This window comes from Schistocerca cancellata, chromosome 1 (genome assembly GCF_023864275.1).
Source record: "Schistocerca cancellata isolate TAMUIC-IGC-003103 chromosome 1, iqSchCanc2.1, whole genome shotgun sequence".
Lineage (NCBI taxonomy): Eukaryota > Metazoa > Arthropoda > Insecta > Orthoptera > Acrididae > Schistocerca > Schistocerca cancellata.
In genome coordinates this window covers 71165745-71192317 of record NC_064626.1, presented here as the reverse complement: position 1 = coordinate 71192317, position 26573 = coordinate 71165745, and the positions used below count along the sequence as shown (strand labels likewise).

The 26573-nt window shown below is 41.6% G+C and overlaps 1 long non-coding RNA gene across 1 annotated transcript in view; it reads right to left on the bottom strand.

Annotated features, from left to right (window-relative positions):
• Positions 1 to 22029: 22029 nt before the first annotated feature.
• LOC126149671 (uncharacterized) overlaps positions 22030 to 26573 on the bottom strand; it is a 72769-nt gene continuing 68225 nt past the window's right edge. The window contains exon 3 of the long non-coding RNA XR_007531077.1: positions 22030 to 22305. This is a non-coding gene — a long non-coding RNA (uncharacterized LOC126149671). The remainder of the gene's footprint in view (positions 22306 to 26573) is intronic.

Sequence of the window (26573 nt, the reverse complement as noted above, 5' to 3'; positions counted from 1 at the left end):
GTACGCATAGCGCTCGTTCAGTTGTCGCCCAGTTGGTGCTTCCTCGTTTAGTTTCGCCAAGTGTTCGAATGGAGTCCTGTGGCCAATATTTTGGGTAAATAGTGAAGCTGTAATAAATCACTACGAGGATCATACGTCCTGTAGCCTCATCGAACGCCGAATGCAGTACTGGAGCACTCAGCAGTCGCAGATATCGACCATCCCATGCATCTGCCGAAAGTGGAGGGCCTGTCTGCCGTTAAGTCATCACCATTAACTGTCGATTCCAGCCGATTCCATGTCCGCACCACGTCACACTTACAGGACACACTTACAGATAGACGACGCGCTAAACGGAAGGGGCTGCTCACTAAATTCCGAAATCCGATCTTCTCCGAGGATGTAGAGCATATATTATTACCACCAACTCAGCTCGTACTGAGGCGTTCAGACAGTCGTTTTTCCCTTACGCGATCCACGAGTGGAACAGCCGCCAGCAGTGGTGGATGTGGGGAGAGAAATGGCGTAGTTTTGAAATTTGTAAGACTGGATGTCATGAACTGCTATATACGCTCCTGGAAATGGAAAAAAGAACACATTGACACCGGTGTGTCAGACCCATAATACTTGCTCCGGACACTGCGAGAGGGCTGTACAAGCAATGATCACACGCACGGCACAGCGGACACACCAGGAACCGCGGTGTTGGCCGTCGAATGGCGCTAGCTGCGCAGCATTTGTGCACCGCCGCCGTCAGTGTCAGCCAGTTTGCCGTGGCATACGGAGCTCCATCGCAGTCTTTAACACTGGTAGCATGCCGCGACAGCGTGGACATGAACCGTATGTGCAGTTGACGGACTTTGAGCGAGAGCGTATAGTGGGCATGCGGGAGGCCGGGTGGACGTACCGCCGAATTGCTCAACTCGTGGGGCGTGAGGTCTCCACAGTACATCGATGTTGTCGCCAGTGGTCGGCGGAAGGTGCACGTGCCCGTCGACCTGGGACCGGACCGCAGCGACGCACGGATGCACGCCAAGACCGTAGGATCCTACGCAGTGCCGTAGGGGACCGCACCGCCACTTCCCAGCAAATTAGGGACACTGTTGCTCCTGGGGTATCGGCGAGGACCATTCGCAACCGTCTCCATGAAGCTGGGCTACGGTCCCGCACACCGTTAGGCCGTCTTCCGCTCACGCCCCAACATCGTGCAGCCCGCCTCCAGTGGTGTCGCGACAGGCGTGAATGGAGCGACGAATGGAGACGTGTCGTCTTCAGCGATGAGAGTCGCTTCTGCCTTGGTGCGAATGATGGTCGTATGCGTGTTTGGCGCCGTGCAGGTGAGCGCCACAATCAGGACTGCATACGACCGAGGCACACAGGGCCAACACCCGGCATCATGGTGTGGGGAGCGATCGCCTACATTGGCCGTACACCACTGGTGATCGTCGAGGGGACACTGAATAGTGCACGGTACATCCAAACCGTCATCGAACCCATCGTTCTACCATTCCTAGACCGGCAAGGGAACTTGCTGTTCCAACGGGACAATGCACGTCCGCATGTATCCCGTGCCACCCAACGTGCTCTAGAAGGTGTAAGTCAACTACCCTGGCCAGCAAGATCTCCGGATCTGTCCCCCATTGAGCATGTTTGGGACTGGATGAAGCGTCGTCTCACGCGGTCTGCACGTCCAGCACGAACGCTGGTCCAACTGAGGCGCCAGGTGGAAATGGCATGGCAAGCCGTTCCACAGGACTACATCCAGCATCTCTACGATCGTCTCCATGGGAGAATAGCAGCCTGCATTGCTGCGAAAGGTGGATATACACTGTACTAGTGCCGACATTGTGCATGCTCTGTTGTCTGTGTCTATGTGCCTGTGGTTCTGTCAGTGTGATCATGTGATGTATCTGACCCCAGGAATGTGTCAATAAAGTTTCCCCTTCCTGGGACAATGAATTCACGGTGTTCTTATTTCAATTTCCAGGAGGGTATATTATGACCTTTGAACACTATTAAGGTGAATACATTGTTTGTATTCTCTACCAAAATCTTTCATTTGCTAACTAGGCCTATGAGTAGTTAGTGCCTTCAGTAGTTTGAATCTTTTACTTAGCTGGCAGTAGTGACGCTCGCTGTATTGCAGTAGTTCGAGTAACGAATATTTTTGGTGAGGTAAGCGATTTGTGAAAGGTATAGGTTAATGTTAGTCAGGGCCATTCTTTTGTAGGGATTTTTGAAAGTCAGATTGCGTTGCGCTAAAAATATTGTGGGTCAGTTTAGTGTTGATCAGAATAGCTAAAGAGCGAAATGTCTGAGTGCACGGAGGGTGATGACGTGGACCTGCTCATTGGTCGCGATTGTCCTTCGTGGCACGATGGATGTTCACTCTACTATTCCACAGACGTCTGTAATGCGTCCCTACTGGTGCTTTCCTTTCAACTGAAATTATGCAGCCCTTTAGAGTTCGGCATTCTGTCCATAGGTAGAGATTAAGGGAACTCTGGGTATGTTTACAAACTACACAAGGAATGCCCTTCGAATCGGTACAGGAACAGTGACAAAAGCAACAAACCTGCGTGAGACATCGGAGTGATGCAACACTTTTGTTGATGTGCGCAGACAACTGCATCACCTGCCAATTGTGTGTCGTTTCTATTACTTCTACGAAGAGCAAAGACCGTAACACATGTTCCTGGGGCACGCCTGAAGTTACTTCTACATCTGTCGAAGATTCTGAATGCCAGATAACACGCTGGGTCATCCGTACCTGGAAGTTCTCAAATCAGTCGCCAAAAATAGTTATGTGGTACCGAATCAAATGCTTTCTAAAAGTGAAGAAATAGTGCCTCTACTTGATTTCCTTGATCTGTCGCTTTCAGCACGTCGTGTGAGACAGTTATGAAACGTCCCCTTAGAACAAATTATACATGACTGTGCTTAAACTGACACACAATATTTTTTAGCGCAACGCAATCTGACTTTCAAAAATCCCTACAAAAGAATGGCCCTGACTAACATTAACCTATACCTTTCACAAATCGCTTACCTCACCAAAAATATTCGTTACTCGAACTACTGCAATACAGCGAGCGTCACTACTGCCAGCTAAATAAAAGATTCAAACTACTGAAGGCACTAACTACTGATAGGGATAGTTAGCAAATGAAAGATTTTAATAGAGAACAAACAATGTATTTACCTTAATATCATCAAAAGTCATAATATATGTAATTTCAAAACTCCGCCATTTCCTCCCACACATCCACCACTGCTGGCGGCTCACCTCTAACTGCGCAACGCTACGCGCTGTTCACATCCAGCTGCCGCTACCAAACACTACAATGGCAGACAACAATGCAAACTAGCCACAGACTGCACACAGCACAGCCAGTGATTTTCATACAGAGCGCTACGCAACGTTGCCAATAAAAAAACCTAAACAGCCTACTTACATAAAGAAAACATAAACAGCCTACTTACATAAAGAAAACATAAACAGCCTACTTACACAGTTAACGCTTGCAGGCGACTTGAGCGCAATGACATATGTGCTACTCCTGCCAAACAGCGTGTACCAAGCCAATTAATTTAACTAGGGAACAACTAGGAGTCTCGGCTTCACCGAAGGTGTAGGAAATGAATCAGACTGTGGCTTAACAGTCGAGCTCCTATATTTTTTTTTTTGTACATACAACCATGACCTATAGTTAAAGGTATTCATGATTGTCTGGTTTAATTGAAGGAGAAACGGAAGATATCCAATCTAACGAAAAGGACTGATTAGCCACTGTAGAGTGCTTTATTCCTAAGTTATGGAATTGTTTTAATTGAAGGGGTCGGAGAGATATAGTCATAAGCCACATCGAACTACTTTTGAGATACAGCGAGTTTCAAGTTCCACGGAGGTCTGAAAATGTTTAATACAAAATAGAAACCTTATTTCTACTGCAAACACTTGCTTAATACTTGCGAAGCATGTTGTTAAATTGTCAACTCTCTGCATGCTATAAAATATTAATTTTAGAATGATTCTAATTAAGATGTAGTCAACGGTGGCTTATGACTATATCTCCCAAAATTGTTTAAAACATAAAGTATGAATTTGTAAGCATTTATTTTAACTACTCTTACACAGCAAGCAGAATATATAATTTTTACACATTAATATATACATATCAGGTATCTGAGATGTATAAATTACTTTTTCATTGATACAGTTACATCAAGGAAGTTCCTCTACGTCATCATTGTACACATTATTTCCAGTACATTACTGAAAGAAATCTTGATTTGCTGCAGGTATGTATGGCATAAGAGGCAGTACATCATCAATTTTTTTCTGGTTAACTGGTAGTGGCTTTCTGTACTTTATTAGCAGCTGAAATTGATTTGGTTCAACTAGCCTTCCTTTCTTTTTGACACGAATATCCACTGACATGAAAGCTCCTATGTATGAATAAAAGTGCTTTACACTTAGCTTGAGGGGATCTTCAGGCTCAAACTTAAATTGAGTAGCTTCACTGAAATGGTGGGAATCTCCAGACGTGGACTATGTACGTTTTGAGATCAATGTCTTCCAGCTTTCCAAACTTCTGAAGTCGTCTTTTTCCATTTTAGTTACAATGAAGTGTTTTGGACTCGCAGATTTTATTACTTCTGTCCATTCATCTGGAGTGTACACTATTGGACGTCTGTTTCTTGCATACCGTTCAATGTGACCAAAATCACGATCACAAGGTATGATGGTGTGACCTACCACAGGGAAGTAATGCTGGACAGAATCAAATCTTTTGGTAGCAACAAGGGACCTTTCCGAAGCAATAATAGTCCATTTCTTTGCCTGACCCTTGCAGTTGTCTGTGATTATGTGGAGAGGTTTTGTCTGAGGATTAGTTCTCTCCAAGTACTTTAATATGCAGCTCCCAACCTCATCTGAACCCCGTCCTCCATCTTTCTCGCTCCACAGAAACATATAACCCTTATTTGATTCACGGTCGTGGGTACCATAGTTGTATGTCCATATTTTCCTCTTGTAAAATGCTGGACCAACTGTTAGTTTAGGTGTGGGGAACGTTTGCTGCATGTCCTTTGCTATCACATGATGCTCTTTCGAAGTTTCTTTAGCCAGAGCAGCTAAAGACGGAATCATATTTTGTCCTCTGTCAGCCTTTTTGATATGCAGTTCATATTGTTCTTTCTTTTCTGTGACTTCTTCTGCACATAATTCTGGGTTATTTATTGCAGTTAGAAATCCATCACCTTTTGAACACGTGTCACTTTTTGGTAGTTTGAAGGTAGTTTGAAGGCTATGTTTAATTTAGATACGAAAATTTCTCTGAATTTACTTTCAGATACTGCAGGAACCTGCTTTTCCTTGCCGTATTCTGAGTATTTATCTCGAAATAAGGAATCAGTTGTGAGTTCACAATCCAAATACACTTTATTGGGGTTCTGTTGCCTACTGTAATGACTGTTATATTTCGGTATGTCGTTGAGAAATTCTCTAACACTTTGTACAGCTTCGTCTTGAAATTTATGTGGGTAGTTTCCATGTTTTCCTGAAAGAAAACAAAATATGAGCTTATATCCTCTTCCTAATAGAAATATTTGTGTAGTACTCAGTTTGAGTACATCCCTAAATTATAGCACAGAGTAACATACAAACCTCTTCCATCTTCTTTTGGCACTGCAAATCCCTGCTTCATTTGATGTTGCAAATTCCTCATTCTTCGTGCATGTATCTGTAAGCCTTGAATCATTAGGAAAGTTTCCTTGCAAATCATGACTCCTATTCCGCATGCCCTTACGTCATAAGAAAATGTAACATCCCTGGATGATATTTTCTTGGAAGTCTTTTTTGGATAGCTTTGAAAGAAATTATGACAAATATAACAAAATGAAATAAATATACAAAATATTAAACCACTTGTATTTAAATAGTGAACAAACCTACGCTTTTTCGGTTCCATTTTCATACAGATCATCAGGTAAGTATTCTGGGCATTAAAGTTTCCTATGTCCCAAAATGAATGAAAAATGTTTTCTTCCTCTCCAAGCAGTTTTGTGAAGCATTTATTTAAACTAGTACAGGGACTTCCTATAGTAGCAGCCTGAACAGTCTTGTAGGTTTTTAAAGACTTATACTGCTGACCAGCATTTCGTCGACGTTTTGCTTTATTTTTCTTCCACTGATCAATAGTTCTCTTTCTTTTCCGTGAAGGCTTTGGTTTTTCGAGTGATTCTTCATTTATTCTACTTATTTCAAGCTATAATACGAAGAGCAAAATAGTCCAAGAATTAGCGTGAGATATAGTCATAAGCCACACAACACATTAAATTTCGCTAAAATCACATTAATGAGAAAATATTTTTTACACATCTTTTGTCTTTGAAACTACATTATTGCACCATTAAGCAGTAATATAAATGTGCCCATCAAGTTTCATCATTAACACACAGGATGGCTGTCAAATGAGTTGGCAATGTTGAGAGAAACAAAGTCACAAGCCACAGGAAATTAATCACCAGAAATAAACCGTTTTATATACTTACCGAAACATCATCTGAGCTGTAACTGCTGGTCGATGGATGCCAAGATTAATCACTGTCAGGATCCAAAGGGTAAAGCTCTTCACTTCCACTACTGTCTGTGTCAAATATAAGTTGAAGACCCGAAGACGCTTCAGACGTCCCTGACCCACCTGCCATTTTGCCGTGGCTTGTGACTGTGTATCTTCTGAAACTACCATCAGATGGCACAGCATAGAACTGCACTCCGTCATAGACTGCCATCAATTGCAGTAACATGGAACTTTTTCAACACATAGTGAAGAAGACATTGTTAAGAATGCCGCAACATGAAAAACTCAATTTCGTGAAAGTTGTGGCTTATGACTATATCTCTCCGAGCCCTTCAATTGTGTACTTCTTCCTGATTTATCTTTACCAATTTCCATCCAATTCTGCATTTAGCGTAATTGATATTGTAGTTAATTTGTTTGTATTTTTCGACCCACAGACTTGATCATCAACCATCTTACTATTAAAGAACCTTATAATAGATGGGAATTTTGATTCACAGTTGTGAACACCTCATGTCAATATTTTACCATCTTGTACGTGTTATAATATATCATGAAGTCATACTTGGAGTGAAAGTAAACCTCATTTTTTGCTAACAAGTTGTTACACCTGAACCCATACTCTGGTTTCTGTTAGCGATAACGTTTCCTTTACAGGGAGCGTAGTGGAACCGACATGAAGACCATTGTCTGATTACATCACTGTCAATACTGCTGGACTCTTCTGAAGTCTGCATGTGTGAGATGGTATATCCCCAGCTCGCAGGCCGTAGGATCAGCACCAAATTCCTAAAACACTCACAGATAATACTTGCACAACTATTATAGGAAGATAGACTAGAACCAGTCTCACGCATGTTAGGCCATCTCCTTAAATTTTCTTTCCCCACAACTCGCTATCTCAGAAAACATCTATTTTGTACACCTATTAATTCTTTTTATATCTGCCACTATCATTATTGTTATTATTTTCATTGTGTTATTATTATTATTATAACATTATTATTATTATTATTAGTGGCTGCAGCAGCAGCAATAGTAGTAGGTGTAGAGCCAGTATTAACTTTATTAATTCATAGTCAGTATTATTTACTCACGTCGTCTATACAGACATTCAAATCATTTTAATAACACTTAAATTTTTTATTTATTTGGTAAAAATGTAAATGTCGTGCGACTAGGGCCTCCCGTCGGGTAGACCATTCGCCGGGTGTGAGTCTTTCGATTTGACGCCACTGCAGCGACTTGCGCGTCGATGGGGATGAAATGATGATGATTAGGACAACACAACACCCAGTCCCTGGGCGGAGAGAATCTCCGACCCCGCCGGGAATCGAACCCAGTAACTTAGGATTGACATTCTGTCGCGCTGACCACTCAGCTACTGAGGGTGGACATTTATTTGGTAAGTACGATGGGGAAAAACGTACTGTATGTGTGTAAATCTGGTCGGATATAAGAGAGGACCTGATGGCCATAACCAATTCAGATTAAATAAATAAATAAGATTGAACAAAGAGGGGCACGTTTCGTCACGGGATCTATTAGTGGAGAGGACAGCACTGTGGAGATGGTTAACATAGTTCTGTGGAAGACGCTGCAAGAGAGGCGCCGTTCTTAAAAGAGAGGTTTACTGTTGAACACACACGGTGTCTAATTCACAAGAGGAATTGGGTATCGTAATACTCTCTCCCACACACGTCTCGTAAAGTGGTCTCAATGAGGATCAATCAATTAGAGTTTCTATCAGGTGTAGAAGTATGAAACTAGAATTTGATTACAATAACTATACGTCTGTTGTTTGGAACTGATAAACTATATTTATTTCAAAATAATTTCCATTGCTCTTCGTACATTTCTCCCACCTCTCCGGCAGACTATGAATGGCACGCAAAAAAAAAAAAAAAAAAAAAATATATATATATATATATATATATATTTGTATATACATATATATAGGGCGAGTCACCTAACATTACCGCTGGATATATTTCGTAAACCACATCAAATACTGACGAATCGATTCCACAGACCGAACGTGAGGAGAGGGGCTAGTGTAATTGGTTAATACAAACCATAAAAAAATGCACGGAAGTATGTTTTTTAACACAAACCTACGTTTTTTTTTAAATGGAACCACATTAGTTTTGTTAGCACATCTGAACATATAAACAAATACGTAATCAGTGCCGTTTGTTGCACTGTAAAATGTTAATTACATCCAGAGGTATTGTAACCTAAAGTTGACGCTTGAGTACCACACCTCCGCTGTTCGATCGTGTGTATCGGAGAACACCGAATTACATAGGGATCCAAAGGGAACGGTGATGGACCTTAGGTACAGAAGAGACTGGAACAGCACATTACGTCCACATGCTAACACCTTTTTATTGGTCTTTTTCACTGACGCACATGTACATTACCATGAGGGGTGAGGTACACGTACACACGTGGTTTCCGTTTTCAATTACGGAGTGGAATAGAGTTTGTCCCGACATGTCAGGCCAATAGATGTTCAATGTGGTGGCCTTCATTTGCTGTGTCCGCCGCTCGTGGTCTCGCGGTAGCGTTCTCGCTTCCCGAGCACGGGGTCCCGGGTTCGATTCCCGGCGGGGTCAGGGATTTTCAGCTGCCTCGAGATGACTGGGTGTTTGTGTTGTCCTCATCATTTCATCATCATCCAGGAAAGTGGCGAAATTGGACTGAGCAAAGATTGGGAAAAGGTACGGGCGCTGATAACCACGCAGTTGAGCGCCCCACAAACCAAACATCATCATCATCTCTTCATTTGCTGCACACAATGGCAATCTCTGACGTAATGAACGTCGTACACGCCGCAGTACATCTGGTGTAATGTCGCCGCAGGCTGCCACAATACGTTGTTTCATATCCTCTGGGGTTGTAGGCACATCACGGTACACATTCTCCTTTAACGTACCCCACAGAAAGAAGTCCAGAGGTGTAAGATCAGGAGAACGGGCTGGCCAATTTATGCGTCCTCCACGTCCTATGAAACGCCCGTCGAACATCCTGTCAAGGGTCAGCCTAGTGTTAATTGCGGAATGTGGAGGTGCACCATCATGCTGATACCACATACGTCGACGCGTTTCCAGTGGGACATTTTCGAGCAACGTTGGCAGATCATTCTGTAGAAACGCGATGTATGTTGCAGCTGTTTGGGCCCCTGCAATGAAGTGAGGACCAATGAGGTGGTCGCCAATGATTCCGCACCATACATTACAGTCCACGGTCGCTGTCGCTCCTACTGTCTGAGCCAGCGAGGATTGTCCACAGACCAGTAATCCATGTTCCGTAGATTCACTGCCCCGTGGTTTGTGAACCCCGCTTCATCGGTAAACAGGTAGACCTGCAACGCATTCTCTGTTAATGCCCATTGACAGAATTGCACTCGATGATTAAAGTCATCACCATTTAATTGCTGATGTAGCGACACATGAAACGGGTGAAAGCGGTGACGATGCAGTATGCGCATGACACTACTTTGACTCAGTCCACCGGCTCTCGCAATGTCCCGTGTACTCATGTGTGGGTTCATGGCAACAGCAGCTAACACACCAACTGCACCCGCTTCTCCTGTGACGGGTCTGTTACGGACCCGTTAGCGTGCTACGACCATACCTGTTGCATACAGTTGGCGGTAGATGTTTTGCAATGTGCGGCACGTTGGATGCTCTCTGTCCGGGTACCGTTCTGCATACACCCTGCAGGCTTCAGCTGCATTTCGTCGACACTCGCTATATATGAGTATCATCTCCGCCTTTTCAGAGTTCGAATACACCATGGTCACAGTTCCTACAACACTACACTATCACAGACGTCTGGTAACACGGTGTACTACAGTTGGTCTGCGGGCGGAGACGAATGCAGAATAACAATAGCAGCAAGCGCTACATGCGGACACTGCGACAGCTAGACCAAACCACAACAGTGCACTACAGCCACACTCGTAAACACGGTCGTCATCGTAAACATGTCCCTGCAGATGCTGCTCGCTGACCGTGGCCCGTGTTTGTTACAACACGCAACTGAACGTCGGAGGTTTCAAGCGTCAACTTTAGGTTACAATATCTCCGGATGTAATTAACATTTTACAATGCGACAAACGGAACTGATTACGTATTTGTTTATATGTTCAGATGTGCTAACAAAACTAACGTGGTTCCATTTAAAAAAACGTAGGTTTGTGTTAAAAAAACATACTTCCGTGAATTTTTGTATGGTTTGTATTAAACAATTACACTAGCCCCTCTCCTCACGTTCGGTCTGTGGAATCGGTTCGTCAGTATTTGATGTGGTTTACGAAATATATATATATATATATATATATATATATATATATATATATATATATATATATATATATATATAATAAAAAATAAAATAAAAATAAATAATAAAAAATAAAATAAAAACAGTTCTTCTTTTGTAGCGAATCTGTCAGCTAGCCATTTTCGTACATTTTCATTCGAACTGAAGCGTTGTTCAGCGAGAGCGTGTCCCAATGATAATCGGACGGAGCCAAGTTTGGAGAATAAGCTGCATACCCTAGTATTTCTTAACTGAACGGCTCGATCCTTTCCCTGACCCGTTTTTCTGTGTGTGATGGGGTGTTATCGTGGAATAATATGACTTTGTGCTGACTGTTTCCGTATTACGGTCATTTATCACATAATGCTCGATTTAAATCGATCATTTGTTGTTGATTGCGATTAGTGTTAACGGTTTGACCAGGTTTCAGCAGCTCATACGACGGTAATCCCAAAAGAAAGGTCTCCTATTTTTTTTTTTAAGTTCAGAACTCTGTTTGTGTGGCAGTTGGTCACACTGTTATGTCGAGTGCTTCATGCTCTGTGTGTAAAAATGCGCACGCCGCCCTCAGGCGCTCAGTCTTAGCTTGGCAATCGTTGAGAATGGAGATACAGTCGGATGTTACCGCCAAGTGCGAAATGCGCGCAGTTATTCGCTTTTTGAAAGCAAAGGGCACTGAGACCACAATTAACGCTGACAGGTACTGTAAGACTCTGAAAAAACTCAAACGGGCAATTCAGAATCGGAGAAGAGGAATGTTGAGCTAGGGCGTACACATTCTCCATGACAACGCTCGCCCACAAAAATGATTCAAATGGCTCTGAGCACTATGGGACTTAACATCTATGGTCATCAGTCCCCTAGAACTTAGAACTACTTAAACCTAACTAACCTAAGGACAGCACACAACACCCAGTCATCACGAGGCAGAGAAAATCCCTGACCCCGCCGGGAATCGAACCCGGGAACCCCGGCGCGGGAAGCGAGAACGCTACCGCACGACCACGAGCTGCGGAAGCTCGCACATACAATGCTCGGCAAACTGTTTCAGTGGAACATAATCACCCACCCACCCTAGAGTCTTGACTTGGCGCCCAGTGACTATCACCTGTTCCCCAGGTTAAAACAACATTTGGCTGGAAAGCGATTCAGCTCCGACGACGAGGTGAAAGAAGAGGTTCATAACTTTCTGAACAGCATGGCGGCGAGCTGGTATGACATGGGCATACACAAACTGCCAGAGCGTCTACAAAAATGCATCGACAGAAATGGCGATTATGTCGAAAAATAGCTAAATGTTCAAGCTGTAACCTGAAGTAAACCATTGTAGAAATAAACAGATCTACAGGGTGTTTCAAAAATGACCGGTATATTTGAAACGGCAATAAAAACTAAACGAGCAGCGATAGAAATACACCGTTTGTTGCAATATGCTTGGGAAAACAGTACATTTTCAGGCAGACAAACTTTCGAAATTACAGTAGTTACAAGTTTCAACAACAGATGGCGCTGCGGTCTGGGAAACTCTATAGTACGATATTTTCCACATATCCACCATGCATAGCAATAATATGGCGTAGTCTCTGAATGAAATTACCCGAAACCTTTGACAACGTGTCTGGCGGAATGGCTTCACATGCAGATGAGATATACTGCTTCAGCTGTTCAATTGTTTCTTGATTCTGGCGGTACACCTGGTCTTTCAAGTGTCCCCACAGAAAGAAATCACAGGGGTTCATGTCTGGCGAATAGGGATGCCAATTCACGCCGCCTCCTGTATGTTTCGGATAGCCCAAAGCAATCACACGATCATCGAAATATTCATTCAGGAAATTAAAGACGTCGGCCGTGCGATGTGGCCGGGCACCATCTTGCATAAACCACGAGGTGTCCGCAGTGTCGTCTAAGGCAGTTTGTACCGCCACAAATTCACGAAGAATGTCCAGATAGCGTGATGCAGTAATCGTTTCGGATCTGAAAAATGGGCCAATGATTCCTTTGGAAGAAATGGCGGCCCAGACCAGTACTTTTTGAGGATGCAGGGACGATGGGACTGCAACATGGGGCTTTTCGGTTCCCCATACGCGCCAGTTCTGTTTATTGATGAAGCCGTCCAGGTAAAAATAAGCTTCGTCAATAAACCAAATGCTGCCCACATGCATATCGCCGTCATCAATCCTGTGCACTATATCGTTAGCGAATTTCTCTCGTGCAACAATGGTAGCGGCGCTGAGGGGTTGCCGCATTTGAATTTTGTATGGATAGAGGTGTAAACTCTGGCACATGAGACGATACGTGGACGTTGGCGTCATTTGGACCGCAGCTGCAACACGGCGAACGGAAACCCGAGGCTGCTGTCGGATCACCTGCTGCACTAGCTGCGCGTTGCCCTCTGTGGTTGCCGTAGGTGGTCGCCCTACCTTTCCAGCACGTTCGTCCGTCACGTTCCCAGTCCGTTGAAATTTTTCAAACAGATCCTTTATTGTATCGCTTTTCGGTCCTTTGGTTACATTAAACCTCCGTTGAAAACTTCGTCTTGTTGCAACAACACTGTGTTCTAGGCGGTGGAATTCCAACACCAGAAAAATCCTCTGTTCTAAGGAATAAACCATGTTGTCTACAGCACACTTGCACGTTGTGAACAGCACACGCTTACAGCAGAAAGACGACGTACAGAATGGCGCACCCACAGACTGCGTTGTCTTCTATATCGTTCACATCACTTGCAGCGCCATCTGTTGTTGAAAATTGTAACTACTGTAATTTCGAAAGTTTGTCCGCCTGAAAATGTACTGTTGTCCCAAGCATATTGCAAAAAACGGTGTATTTCTATCGCTGCTCGTTTAGTTTTTATTGCCGTTTCAAATATACCGGTCATTTTTGAAACACCCTGTATGTACTTTAAAAAAAAATAGGAGGCCTTACTTTTGGGATTACCCTCGTAATAGATGACACCATTCTGATCACACAAAACACAGAGCATTGTCTTCTTTCCAAAGCGATTTGGTCTTGAAGTGGATGTCGATGGTTTGCCTGGATTCACCCATGATTTACGACTCTTATGATTCTCAAAATATACCCATTATCACCAGATGTTACTATTCGATGGAGAAACGACTTTCTTTTGTATCTGACGAGCAGCATTTCACGTCTTTCGATTTGTTCGCAGTCTTTCGTTCAGTTCACGCGGAACCCATTTTCCTACTTTCTGCACCTTTCCCATAGCTTTCACCCGAACAAAAACTGCCTTTTGCATCACATTCAGATGCTGAGTTTGAATGTCATCTTCATCCAATAAGGCCTGAAATTCGTTGTCTTCGAACTTTTTTGTGTTTCTCGCGCTCGTCGTTTCTTAAGCCAGAATAACCACTTTAGAATGTTTTGAACCACTCAAAACACTGTGTTTTTCCTAGAGCATGCTCGCCGAAAGCTTCGATAAGCATTCGATGCGATTCTGCAGCAGTTTTCTTCAAATGATAACAGAAAACCAATGCTGCCCACAAATCGTAGTTCGCAGGCACAAGACTCGGGTTTGAAACAGGTACCGATGTTTGGAACTTGGGTTACTATGTGTTGACATTCGTCGTCAGCCGTTACAGGAAGCAGATGGCGCTTCAGACGCGGTCTACACTAACACTATAGGGAAATGCCGGTTTCATACTACTACACCTGGTAAGTAGTTTTTTTGACAACTATTCACTGCACGCGTCGTTCGCGAATGGAACAGGGAAGGTGAGGTAAAGTTGATGATACACTGTGACACTCTTTTTAATGAGTACATACGCAGCTGTAGAGCATGAACTCGTACTGACAGATAACAATTTAGTACCTAACTTTAACACAATACTCTGCAAGCAGTATCTTATATGGAACTTTTGTAGAACCTGAAATTACTTGGCACATGGTGATGAAATAATAAGTAACGTAGAGGATTTTAATTTCATAGGAATTGAGATAGACGGGAAGCTTTCTTGGGAGCATCACACTCCGAATCTTGCGGGGCAACTAAATTCTTCCGTCTTTACTGTAAGAATAATGCTCACTGAATCTGACATGGATAGTCTTAGTTCCTCTATGTTATCTACAGTAGTAGCATATTTCATCACAGCTCTGGTCTTGGCAGAGTATTTTATCAGCACAGAAGGCGACCGTGAGGACGATGTGCGGTGTCAGTTGCCCAACTTCATGCAGTGCATTGTTCGGGAGTCTCGGATTCTGTCGCCCATGTCCACATGGTGTTTGGGGTTATTCTCCAGTGCTTTTGTCTGTAAGATGCATTTGTGTTATGCACGTTCGCAAACTTCATTTGCCTTCTTTCGATATCTACACCTTTTATTTTCTTATTAGCGTTTTATGAATTAGATGGGCGCTCGTTTCATACCAAATACATTTGGTATACTTGGTCACGGAGAATCTGACGAAATAAACTTACTTTACATATGTCTTGCGTACTTAGCCAACTACGATTATTATACAGTAACATCATTTGTACTACACTAAGTGGCTGTTCCCTACCCAGTCCCAAAATGACGAGTAGTAAAATAATGCTCATCACCATCATCATAATCATTAATTAATCATTCACTGCTTAATTCGGCCTCCTGTCTCTTACTATCTGTTGTTTATTATCTTCAAAAAGCAATGGAAACGCCTTGTTCGTGTAGCCATCCTTCACTGTCACCATCTGTATGATTTGCTTATAGTGGATGCAGTTCATTTCACTGATAATACTTTGTAATACTCGATGTCCAGGACACACCTCTTCAAATTTTTGCACGAAATTTTCCTTCCAGCATGTTTTTATTGATCTGTTATGTAGAACTGTGTGTCCAGTTAAATTAGTTTTACTTCTCTCGATCATGTTAGACATTGCCCTTTTCCCTGTAATTTATTTTCTTAATTATTCATTAGATTTTTCTCTCAGACAAGGATTTTTTTCGGGTCCTTCTCCATTTCCACCGCTCTTTTGACTGTAATTTTTCCATTTCCTGTTTACCGTGAGTTAACACTTCATAATTACAACTTGAAATGGTGCAAATAAAAGTTTTGATGAATTTCTTTGTTGTTTCTACATTAAGATGGGTGTTTGTTGATAAATTATTCTTATTTCTGAATTCTTGGTTAGTTACTGCTGCCATCTGAAACGCTAATTTCATGAATTACTGATTTAAATCTTTTTTATAATTTGACTTTGAATGATCATAATTTTAAAGAATGGCTGCCAGTTTATGAGCAAGAACTGAAAAAGAAAGAAAAAACGTCCCTTACATTAATGCTACCTGGCGGATAGCCCTGGTAGCTCTGTAAAAAATAAAATCAGCCAAGTTGATTATTGACACCTAGTTCAGACATCAGTTTGATTGACTGACACTGCAAGTTATTTACAAGTTCTATGTTTTGATGGGTGAACTGCAAAATAACTTTTACTTTTGTCACCATTGTAACCTGATAATCTATCACAAAAAAATCTCGTTCTTATGTTCCTTTAGTCTTAATTACAGATGTGATAACGGCAGTAACAGGAACGACGTTATATATGAAGTAATATACTTGTATTAAGCGACCTAAAGATTTTCTTCACAAAGTATTTTGCTTTTCTGTTCTCAGTTCTGTCCCTATTTTTATGCCCAATGTGAATTTTTCCATTGCACATGTGGAAACATCACATTTTTGAACTGTTTGTATATTTGACACATGTGCTTCTTTTGCGTCAGAATTATGCACTAGTTGCAATCTTTTAGTAGTTTACTTCTGAATAATTTAGTTTTCGGAACTAGCTCAAAGCCATTTTTTTGCTCTGATTTATTTCTTTTAGTTTTCGTCCCCTTGTTTTCAGTTTAATAAATAAACAAATTCGCCAAGTTTTTCAACAATCCCATCACTTGCCGTTACTATTGTCCTATTCGTAGACTGTCTCTATATTGTTTTGGTCTTACTGTCGTTAATGTTGAACCTTACTGTCATACTTACATCGTTCAATCTGCCCATCATTTCCCGACGTTGTGCTGGACGGGAAGAAAGCAGATGTTAAAATGAAATTAGAGGTATGAACCATTGCTCGTGGCCGATGTCTGGTGTCAAGAGTCCTCAGCTCAAGACACGTGTTTTCTTGTTGAGTGTTGGGGGACAGTTGACACAGAGGGAAGGCTACCCCGTCAGAATAGCCAAACTTGTCTCATAACAGTCATGGATATGAGTCAAATTTTCTCCGGGTTTTTGGCAAGTTGAAAGCACTTGAGCTAATGGAAGTTATCAGTAACGTCACGTGTAATTTATGTTTTTCAAACCTTGCACATTATACTAAAACTTGCAAAAATTGATTTTCGGTCAGATGTTTAAATACACTGGAACACATAATAAAGCTTCTCTTTGCTAAGAAATGTGCACCAATCGCTCATGACTCTGAATGAAATAATTTTGGGTATTAGGCCGCCTCACTGTAAAACACTAAAGCAACTAAACTACCGACGTTTCGACCGACTTGCTACTCAGTCGTCGTGAAGAGAACCGCAGCTTGTCGGTCGAAACATCGGCAATTCATTCGCTTTAGTGTTTTACAGTGACCCTGCCTAGTACCCAAAACTATTTTATTCAAAATGATCGGCCGTGAAAGCATACGAACTTATACACATTACGCTGGTTGCAAAATAAAATAACTCATCTCCGAAGATTCGGTGTTTGATATGAAATACGCTGCTACAAATTGAAATGGCAACATCATAAAAGAGGCACGCAGCAAATGTCAAACTTCAATGCAGATACTAGGTGGGTGGAAACGCAGATGATTAGCTCTTCAGCCCAACCTCAGCCATGGGTAGTGCGTTACCCACATTTCTCACCCACAGGAAACATCTGGTGACTGTGTAAGTAGGCTGTTTAAGTTTTTATATTGGTAACGCCACGTAGCGCTCTGTATGAAAATCAGTGGCTGTGCTGTGTGAAGTCTGTGGCCGGTTTGCATTGTTGGAATTTGCTATTGTCGTGTTGGGCAGTTGGCTGTTAACAGCGCGTAGCGTTGCGTAGTTGGAGGTGAGCCGCCAGCAGTGGTGGATGTGGGGAGTGAGATGGCGGAGTTTTGAGAGCGGATGAGTTCTGAGGGGCTGTATGGGTTTGACTGGTACTGATTCTTGTGTAACATGTCTTCAAAATATTTCACAAGACTGGAAAATTCAGATTGTTCGAAATGTTTCATCATTATGATGCTATGTTTTACTCGGTCTTGTGTAGCTTGAGACCGATATTCTGAGAGGAAGGCATGATAAAATTCTCCTTCACTGTGACAATCGTGAATGACCGATCGCATTCTTGCAGCTGGTTCATTCTCTAAGTAGCCACACATAAATTCTAACCTGTGCTTCAGTGACCAGTTGGGAGGAAAACAATGAGACAATTGATGGAGCCGTGCTTGTGGATGAATGTCGTTGCCAGAATTCTTAAATGTTTTGAATTTACTTGTAGTAATGAACAGCTTATAGTCAAAATCATCATGTCGGCGAGTCGCATATCGGTCATTGTTACTGCTTTTCGTCGGTTCCATCACAAAATTCGGTGTACCTTGCCAATTTCTTTCATAATTTCCGAAGTGCCTTGTGTTATTATTTTGTGGCTGTTCCGTATTTCTATGTCCCTCTTCCCGTAGTGGAGCGCGAGTGTCCTCTGAAATATGTAATTCTTGTATAACCTGTGTCAACTGATCTTGTACTTCCGGGATTTATCTTTGGTGTTGCGTATTAATTTGATTCTGATTTTGTCTGAATTTCCTAATTTGTTCGTACTCTTTTGTATCATTAAAGACTACCGGTCTTGTGTCATTCAGATTATCATCTACCTTTGTAGATAAGTTAGTGAACTGATCCGAAAGTTTGGCTACTTTCTCCGATAGTGAACTTATTTCCTCAGTGTGTTTTTCTGAACTAAGTATCAGAGTGTTCATTTGTGTTGAAATCGTATCTACTGTCTCCTTTAAGTTTTCCCGAGTTTTTGCAAGTTGCGTAACCGAATCGATAGATGCAACTGAGTCAATTTTAGCTTGCATGGTGTCGTGATTTTCATGAACAATAGCTTGCAGTTCTTTTATGGCTGCTCCGTGATTCTGTAATGCATTTTCATGACGCGAAAAAATAGATTGAAAATGCTTACAAATTTGTGTGTTTACGTCATTACAGACTTTTTGACATTTTGATTCGATTTTAAGTAACTCAGCAGTTAAACCTTCAAGTGTTTGTTCAAGCGTTTGTTCCATTGAGTCTAACTTTTGAAGCTGTTTCTGTGTTTGTCTCTGATTTTGTTCCATCGTGTCTAACTTTTGCTGTGTTTATCTCTGATTTTGTTCCATTGTGTCTAACTTTTGAAGATTTTGTTCCATTGTGTCTAACTTTCGAAGATTTTGTTGCATTGTGTCTAACTTTTGAAACTTTTGTCCCATTTGTTGCATTAATTGTAATAACAATGCACTGGTGTCTGAAACATTTTCCTCAGTGCTATTCGGCTGTGCATTTCAACCGCCAATATGCGCATTTTGAAAAGCAGAAAATGTGACTTTACTTATTTGACAAAACGGTGAGGACGCAAAACCTGAATCTACAGTATTTGCAAGATTGTGTCCTGTCATTTCGGATTCCTGAGGCGAGCTGTTGCCGGCCGATCGATCGATAATGCTTCCCTGTTCACTAATTGTTTCACTGTCTACACCATTATTTGCAGCCCGCTCCATTTCCCTATGCACAATTACCAAATTACTACTTTGAATATTAGTTAATTCATTACACGGTGGCGCTAACACACTGCTTTCGTCTTCACTGTCATTTCTCAGTTTACTTTGGAGCCTAGTGTTACGTTTTTCACACACCATAATTATCATGTATTTCACATGATAACAAGAAAAGCACAATTTGAAGAGCAAAAATAAGAGAATACATGAACATAGCACTGAAAATAATATCTAGTGTTTGCACGTGTGTTAATAATTCAGCAAGGGACTGGTTAACAGAATTGCTGGTTCTAAGGTCATACCAAACAGTTTGTGAGTGCACAGGTGGTGGTTTATGGACTTGCTATATTGTCCGCAAGACTCTTCGATGGTGATTGTGCACCTGTACAGTCGCAACAGATGGCTGCTGGCCGTTTCTACAAGGACTACAGTGGGTCTGCACCTTTGATGGCCCACCATTACCATAACTTCTACAAGGACTAAAGTGGGTCTACACCTTTGCTGACTCACCAGTCCCATTATTTCTATAAGGACTGCAGTGGATCTGCACCTCTGGTGGCCCACCAATACCATAATCTCTACCAGAACTACAGGGGGTCTGCTCTGTAATGACCTACCTACCAATATTCTTCAAAACGTCGACTGACCCTGCAGTAGGTTTGCTCTGTTGTGGCCCATTACCTGTCTGCATATGAAGAGTCAGCACTGTCTTTCCGTTGGAAGGACAAGACTACTTCTTCAAGACTGCATGGAAATCCACCACTTCCGTGTGCATTTTCTTTTACTGCTCAGACTTTGAGAAAAAAAACTGTCATGAATGATCAGGACTGTCTTTATGGACTGTGAGAAAATCTTTGCTTTTGACCAACAGTGTATCTATAAGTGTGTGCATTTGATACCTTTGTTATTGTAATTATGAAAATTTTTATCAAATCATTATTGGCCACTGCCCAAAACAATTTGTAAAATTTTTTGTAGTGAGCATGGGGGCTATGTAAGTAGGCTGTTTAGGTTTTTATATTGGTAATGCCACGTAGCGCCCTGTATGGAAATCAGTGGCTGTGCTGTGTGAAGTCTGTGGCTGGTTTCCATTGTTGGAATTTGCTATTGTAGTGTTGGGCAGTTGGCTGTTAACAGCGCATAGCGTTGCGCAGTTGGAGGTGAGCCGCCAGCAGTGGTGGATGTGGGGAGTGAGATGGCGGAGTTTTGAGAGCGGATGATGTGGACGTGTGTCCATCAGAGACAGTAAATTTGGGTAAATACATTGTTTGTTCTCTATCAAAATCTTTCATTTGCTAACTATGCCTAGCAGTAGTTAGTGCCTTCAGTAGTTTGAATCTTTTATTTAGCTGGCAGTAGTGACGCTCGCTGTATTGCAGTAGTTCGAGTAACGAAAGGTATAGGTTACTGTTAGTCAGGGCCATTCTTTTGTAGGGATTATTGAAAGTCAGATTGCGTTGCGCTAAAAATATTGTGTGTCAGTTTAAGCACAGTCATTTATAATTTTTCTAAGGGGACGTTTCAACTGGTAGCTGAGACACTGGAACACCAGCACTCTCCAGTCAATTGCGAGTCATACTCTGCGGAACAAAGTAGTTCCAGCATTCGGCGACGTATCTGTGATCCAGGCTCAATTAATCTCGATGCCCTGCCAAGCTGGAGACGTATCCGTACCTAGTGTCAGCCGTGGTACCTCTGTGTACTAAAGTTCGCATGCTATACACTCCCAAATTACCTACAAATTCTGTCATGGTTCCTTCCTAGGGCACTATATATGCAAAATAAATAAAATTTCGTTATTAACGATCCTTGCTCGTGATGCTTTTTTAAGGTCTGCCAGTGTGTGAATAATTTAATTTCAGCGTTAAAACTACCTTGCATGTCCTCACTCCTGGTGTTCATTACCTGAATCTATGCTCCTACTGAGTACGAAATTAAGACTGATAAATAGGTTAAAGCAAATATCAACTCACCTTGCCTTTCATATTTTTAATTATAGAGTGTGTAATTTCATGTTTTGAGTTTTTCACTTGTAGGCTGTTAAAGTACAAATTTGATAAGTTTGACATCTGCATATGCAAGATACCAACAAGTTTATAAAGACATCAAACCAGTTAAAAGAGTGGATGAATATGCAATACCAACAAAATCCTAAATAATGTACAATATAGTGCACTGTTAGCTCGTGGTAGCACTCCTTGAATATCAGCTATCAACTTCTGCATGCCATGAACAGTACAGAACCAGTAATTAAATCCGATGTCACTACATTCATAAATTTATGTTCAAAGGCTATGCATAATGTTCAGACTTTAATGATGTTTCTCTTTCTGAATACTGTTGGTATCTCCATATTATTTATAATGAAAATGATGGTTAGTTCTTTTATTTACGAAATTTCTTTATTTTTATATGAGTGAACAGCACACATTTCATCGAAGATTCTGCATTTTAGGAGTATTCAACTCTGTGGTAGGTGATGTTTCTCTTCTTTCTCGGGAGATGGAGAGTTAGGATTTTATTTTACATTTCACAAAAATATTGTCGTTCGTAATATAATGTCTCACAAGTCATTTTTGTGTAGTATTTGTGTCCATATTCCTTTTTCTTAAATCCAGCGACAAATCACACGCTTGTGACGGGTGTTCCCCACTCCTACTAGGATACAGCCCTCCAGTCTGAGTATCTTCAGTTCTTCTAATTCTGAAAATAGGATGAAAAATTTGTTTAGTCTCTTATAATATAAATGAAACATATATTACGCAGGAACCTTTAGGCAAGGTGACGAATACTGGAGTATTATTGACCACTCAATTTATATGACAGTTTCTCACATATCTACTTGACGTACTCACTCCGAAGACTAGTTTGGTTGGTTCTACAAGTTAACCTATCTTTGAATAACTACTGCAACCTACATACATGTGAACCAACTTACTTACCTCCATCTCCAATTCTTAGCCCTCACGCATCTCAAATTGATGATTCTTTGATGCCTCAGAATGTGTGGAATCAACCTTCCATTCTTTTAGTCATGTCGTAACATAAACTACTTTTTTCTCCTTTCTCGATTCAGTGACTGTTCATTGGTACAGTGACCATATCTCAAAAGCTTCTATACTCTTCTTGTCTAAACTGTTTATCTTCCACGTTTCACTTCCGGACAAGCCTGCACCCCTCACGAATACCTTCAGAAAATACTTCCTAACACTTAAATAACTATTGGAGTTAACATATTTCACTTCGCAAAAAACTTCTGTTGCTATTGCCTGTCTGCATTTTATATCCTCTATACCACTGTTACTATTGTCGCTCCAATAGGAAAATTCCACTACTATCTCATTCTCTCAGCATCACCTGATTAAATTCGGTTGCATCCCCTTATCCTTGTTTTACGTTTGTCGATATTGATCTTATGACCTCTTGGCGAGGCATTATCTATTCCATGCAACCGAATGAGACAGTCGCAAGGTCAATGTGTTGTGCAATAGTATCATTGGTCCATGCTTTATCAGCGATGCTACCGGCAATAGTGCTATTTGTCTGGAAATGTTAGAAGAGTTTGCGTTGCACAGTTTGATCCCCTGTGACATCACGTCATATCTAGGAGGATGCCTCAGTGGCCCCTAAATATCTTTAAGTATCTAGGCAAAAAGTTTCCGGACAGGGGACTTGTCGAAATGATCCAATTTGGTGTCTGCCAATGTCACCTGATCTCACATCACTAGACTGCTGCCTGAGAGATTACGTAAAGGATCAGGTGTACAGAATCAAGACTACAGGGCTTGAAGATACCCATTCACAGTTCCTCAAGAGGAGTTAGGGAGAAATTAAATATCTACGGCCCATTTCACTAGTGGTGCACGCATTGACATGTGTGGATGAGGAAAAAAAACTTCATGAATTATGTTTTTACGTGTTAAAGTTATTGAAGTTTGAAGTTGTAAGGATAATTAATAGCCACTGGGTTTTTACATAACAATTCTGATAATTTAGAAGTAAGGGGAGAGGACTTAAATAAATTTCTTCGATTAAGGGTATCCAGGCCTAGCAAAGTAACTGTACTGCTATATGAATCTATATGCGTTTCTTGTTTCGGTGTGGACGGCTATAAGAGCATAGAAAGGCCAACGTAAAAATCACGTCGACGTCTTGGCCTTCCGCCCCACTTTTCGAGGTTGGATTTGGATCCATGTTGCCAAAAACAATTCCAGTGTCACTTCATTGTGTCTAATTTATGCCTAACTTGCATGAACTGAGAGATGGTGGGTGGGGTGTAGGAGAGAGTGTAGAATTTTTCCAGACAAAGTAAAATGACAAACTTAAATAATTATTCGCTTTTAAAAGGTGTGGCAGTTCCCCCAAATGTCTTGAAGCAATACGTTCTGCCAAGACTGTCAAAAATTTTATTTTCCTCAATTGGCCAACTTCTGTAGAAATACCATCATCAAGTGGCATATGTAGTCAGATACAAGGAAATATTACGTAAATGAGGCGAACATAAAACAACAATCATTTGCATTCACTTTTATATATGTCTGTTCTTTCACGTTCACACATTGTAATGTAACCTTCCAGTACTAGTGGTGGTAAAACTATACGTAAGTTGGAAGATTGCTGTTGCTTTGTCATGTCTTACAGGTCGTGCAAGCTACCGTCTGTAGTAAATGGTTTCTTAAATCCGTGTGGTCCACGAAATTACGGTCACTGCGAGTTGTTGCCGGGTATTAATAGTTTCTAGCGGAAGGTTTTAACCAACTGGTAAAAATTTGAACGCGACAGATAACGCAATATATTTGAATCACTACAGAAGGCACCTATACAGGGCTTAATAGGCAGTATATAGCTTTTATTTGCTTTCTTGACCCAGAATTCGACTGAGGTACTGACTTTCACCTATTCTTTATGATAGAGGGAGAAAACAATCAGTCGAGGGTAGATATTGATATTTATTCAGTACCGATGGTATTTCAGCAACTATACGAGTTTCTCTTGCAATATACATCATCAAAACTGGTCTCTATAGTTATTATGGTTCAGTTTCGACACTTAATTATGGAATGGGTCAGGGGCTTCAATGTAATTTTATACAAACCCACAATCATACCTAAACCCATGCTTATTACTTTCAATTGCTATAGGTGACTCAGAACAAGTTCAGCAAAGAGACTAGAAACAAACCTAGGTCAGGGTGGAAAAGTATTTATCAAATCAATGGGCATCAAAATCCGATACTTTTCCTAGTGACACGACTTTAATCCATGTATTTTACTTATCGCACAACATCGCCAACAAATCAAATAGTTATGGGGGAGCACAAGACACGTCATCACTTCAATGCTATTCGACACACGTAGCCAAGTTTCGGTAGCCAACAGAAATCTACAAAAAAAAACGGACACACAAGATTTTTCCTTCCCTATTTTACACTCGCCCACTATAGTATGATTATTCATCGTGTAAAATACATTTTCAGACCGAAACTACAGTTTATCAATGTGGCGGTTGCTCCAATCGTCCAAGCAAGTTCACAAAGGAAACACATGGAAAACAAATAAAAATCTCCCAAAATATTACTGCAAATGAGAGAGCAGACTAAAATACATTGAATGAGTGAATTTTTGTTAAGCACAGAGCAAAAATATGACCGTGAGCTTAAGGCCCATGGTGCGTGGCCTGACCAATTCACAAACGCAAAGTTCTACTGAAATTCGAATAAATTGTGGAAATAAATTCCCTTATGGGGTTTAGTGGTAATGTCGCACCAGATTTCAACATCTGGGCTTCGCTACCGAGCAGATTTCAGACAATCTAATACCTTTGTTAACATTACCAAAACGAGAGCTGCGCCTCCATGTCCGTCCAGCGCCGCGACCCAGGAACAAGTTCTCGTCCGCACACCCCGCCTAACCGTTATTCGTCCAAAAGGTGGTCTAGGGGATGGTTCGGCAACCTAACAGAGCCAATCCTCTGGTCATCGTGATGTCTCTGACCTGTCTTGCCCACCATCTTTGCCAAGCTTGTTCACGTTTAGGGGTTGGTACTGTCCTACTACAGAACGACTACACATGCAATGCTACGATCTCTGACCAGAGCTTTCTGCTACATCACATACTATCTCATTCATGCAGTCGAAGGTCGCATACGGAAAAGGATACAAGGAAACGTGGCACACATGAAATAAAATGAATAAATAAATAAACACCACTTGGTCCATTCTCTTCTGTTTGTCACACACGGAATTCGCTTCTGCGGAATCAAAACACGTAAAACTTCCTTGTGTCTGACTCAAGTTGCCTCTTGATATTGGTATTTCGATATAAACTTTGCAACTGAAGAAAAAAGCTTAGTTGTTGTTACGCAATGTACTGTACAGCCACATTCTGTGAGCATCTGTCGATAATCTGAATAATCACCTTTTCCAGCGCGGACTGCTGCGAGAAATGCGGGAACAGAGTCAGTGAGGATATGGAAGGCACCGACAGGGAAGTGGGGCCATGCCGACTCTAGTCCCGTGGCCAGATGATCTAGGTTTCTCAGATGAGGATAAAAAAATGGTTCAAATCGCTCTAAGCACCACGGGATTTAACATCGAAGATCATCAGTCCTCTAAGAACTACTGCCTGTAGTCTATTTTCGACAAGGGTCTTATTGGCCGAAGGCTTACATTGTAACAGTCTGCGACCGAACCGCCGAATCTTTCCATCAGTAAATGGGGTATGTTCTCAACTGACTCGGTTGTTTTAACCCCCTCCACTGACGGAATGACCCGCTTCCTAATTCCGTATGTATAAAACCAATACGGACTTGTAGCTGTCACGCCTTTTCGCTTACTGCTACGTATTTTAACTGTAAATAGCTCAGTCCTAATGGTAAGAGGTAGTAGTGAATTCACGTTGTTAATATTTGAATACAGCACAGCTGCCACAAGCTCAGCTCACTTTTACTCCACTCCTACCCTCGCCATTGCA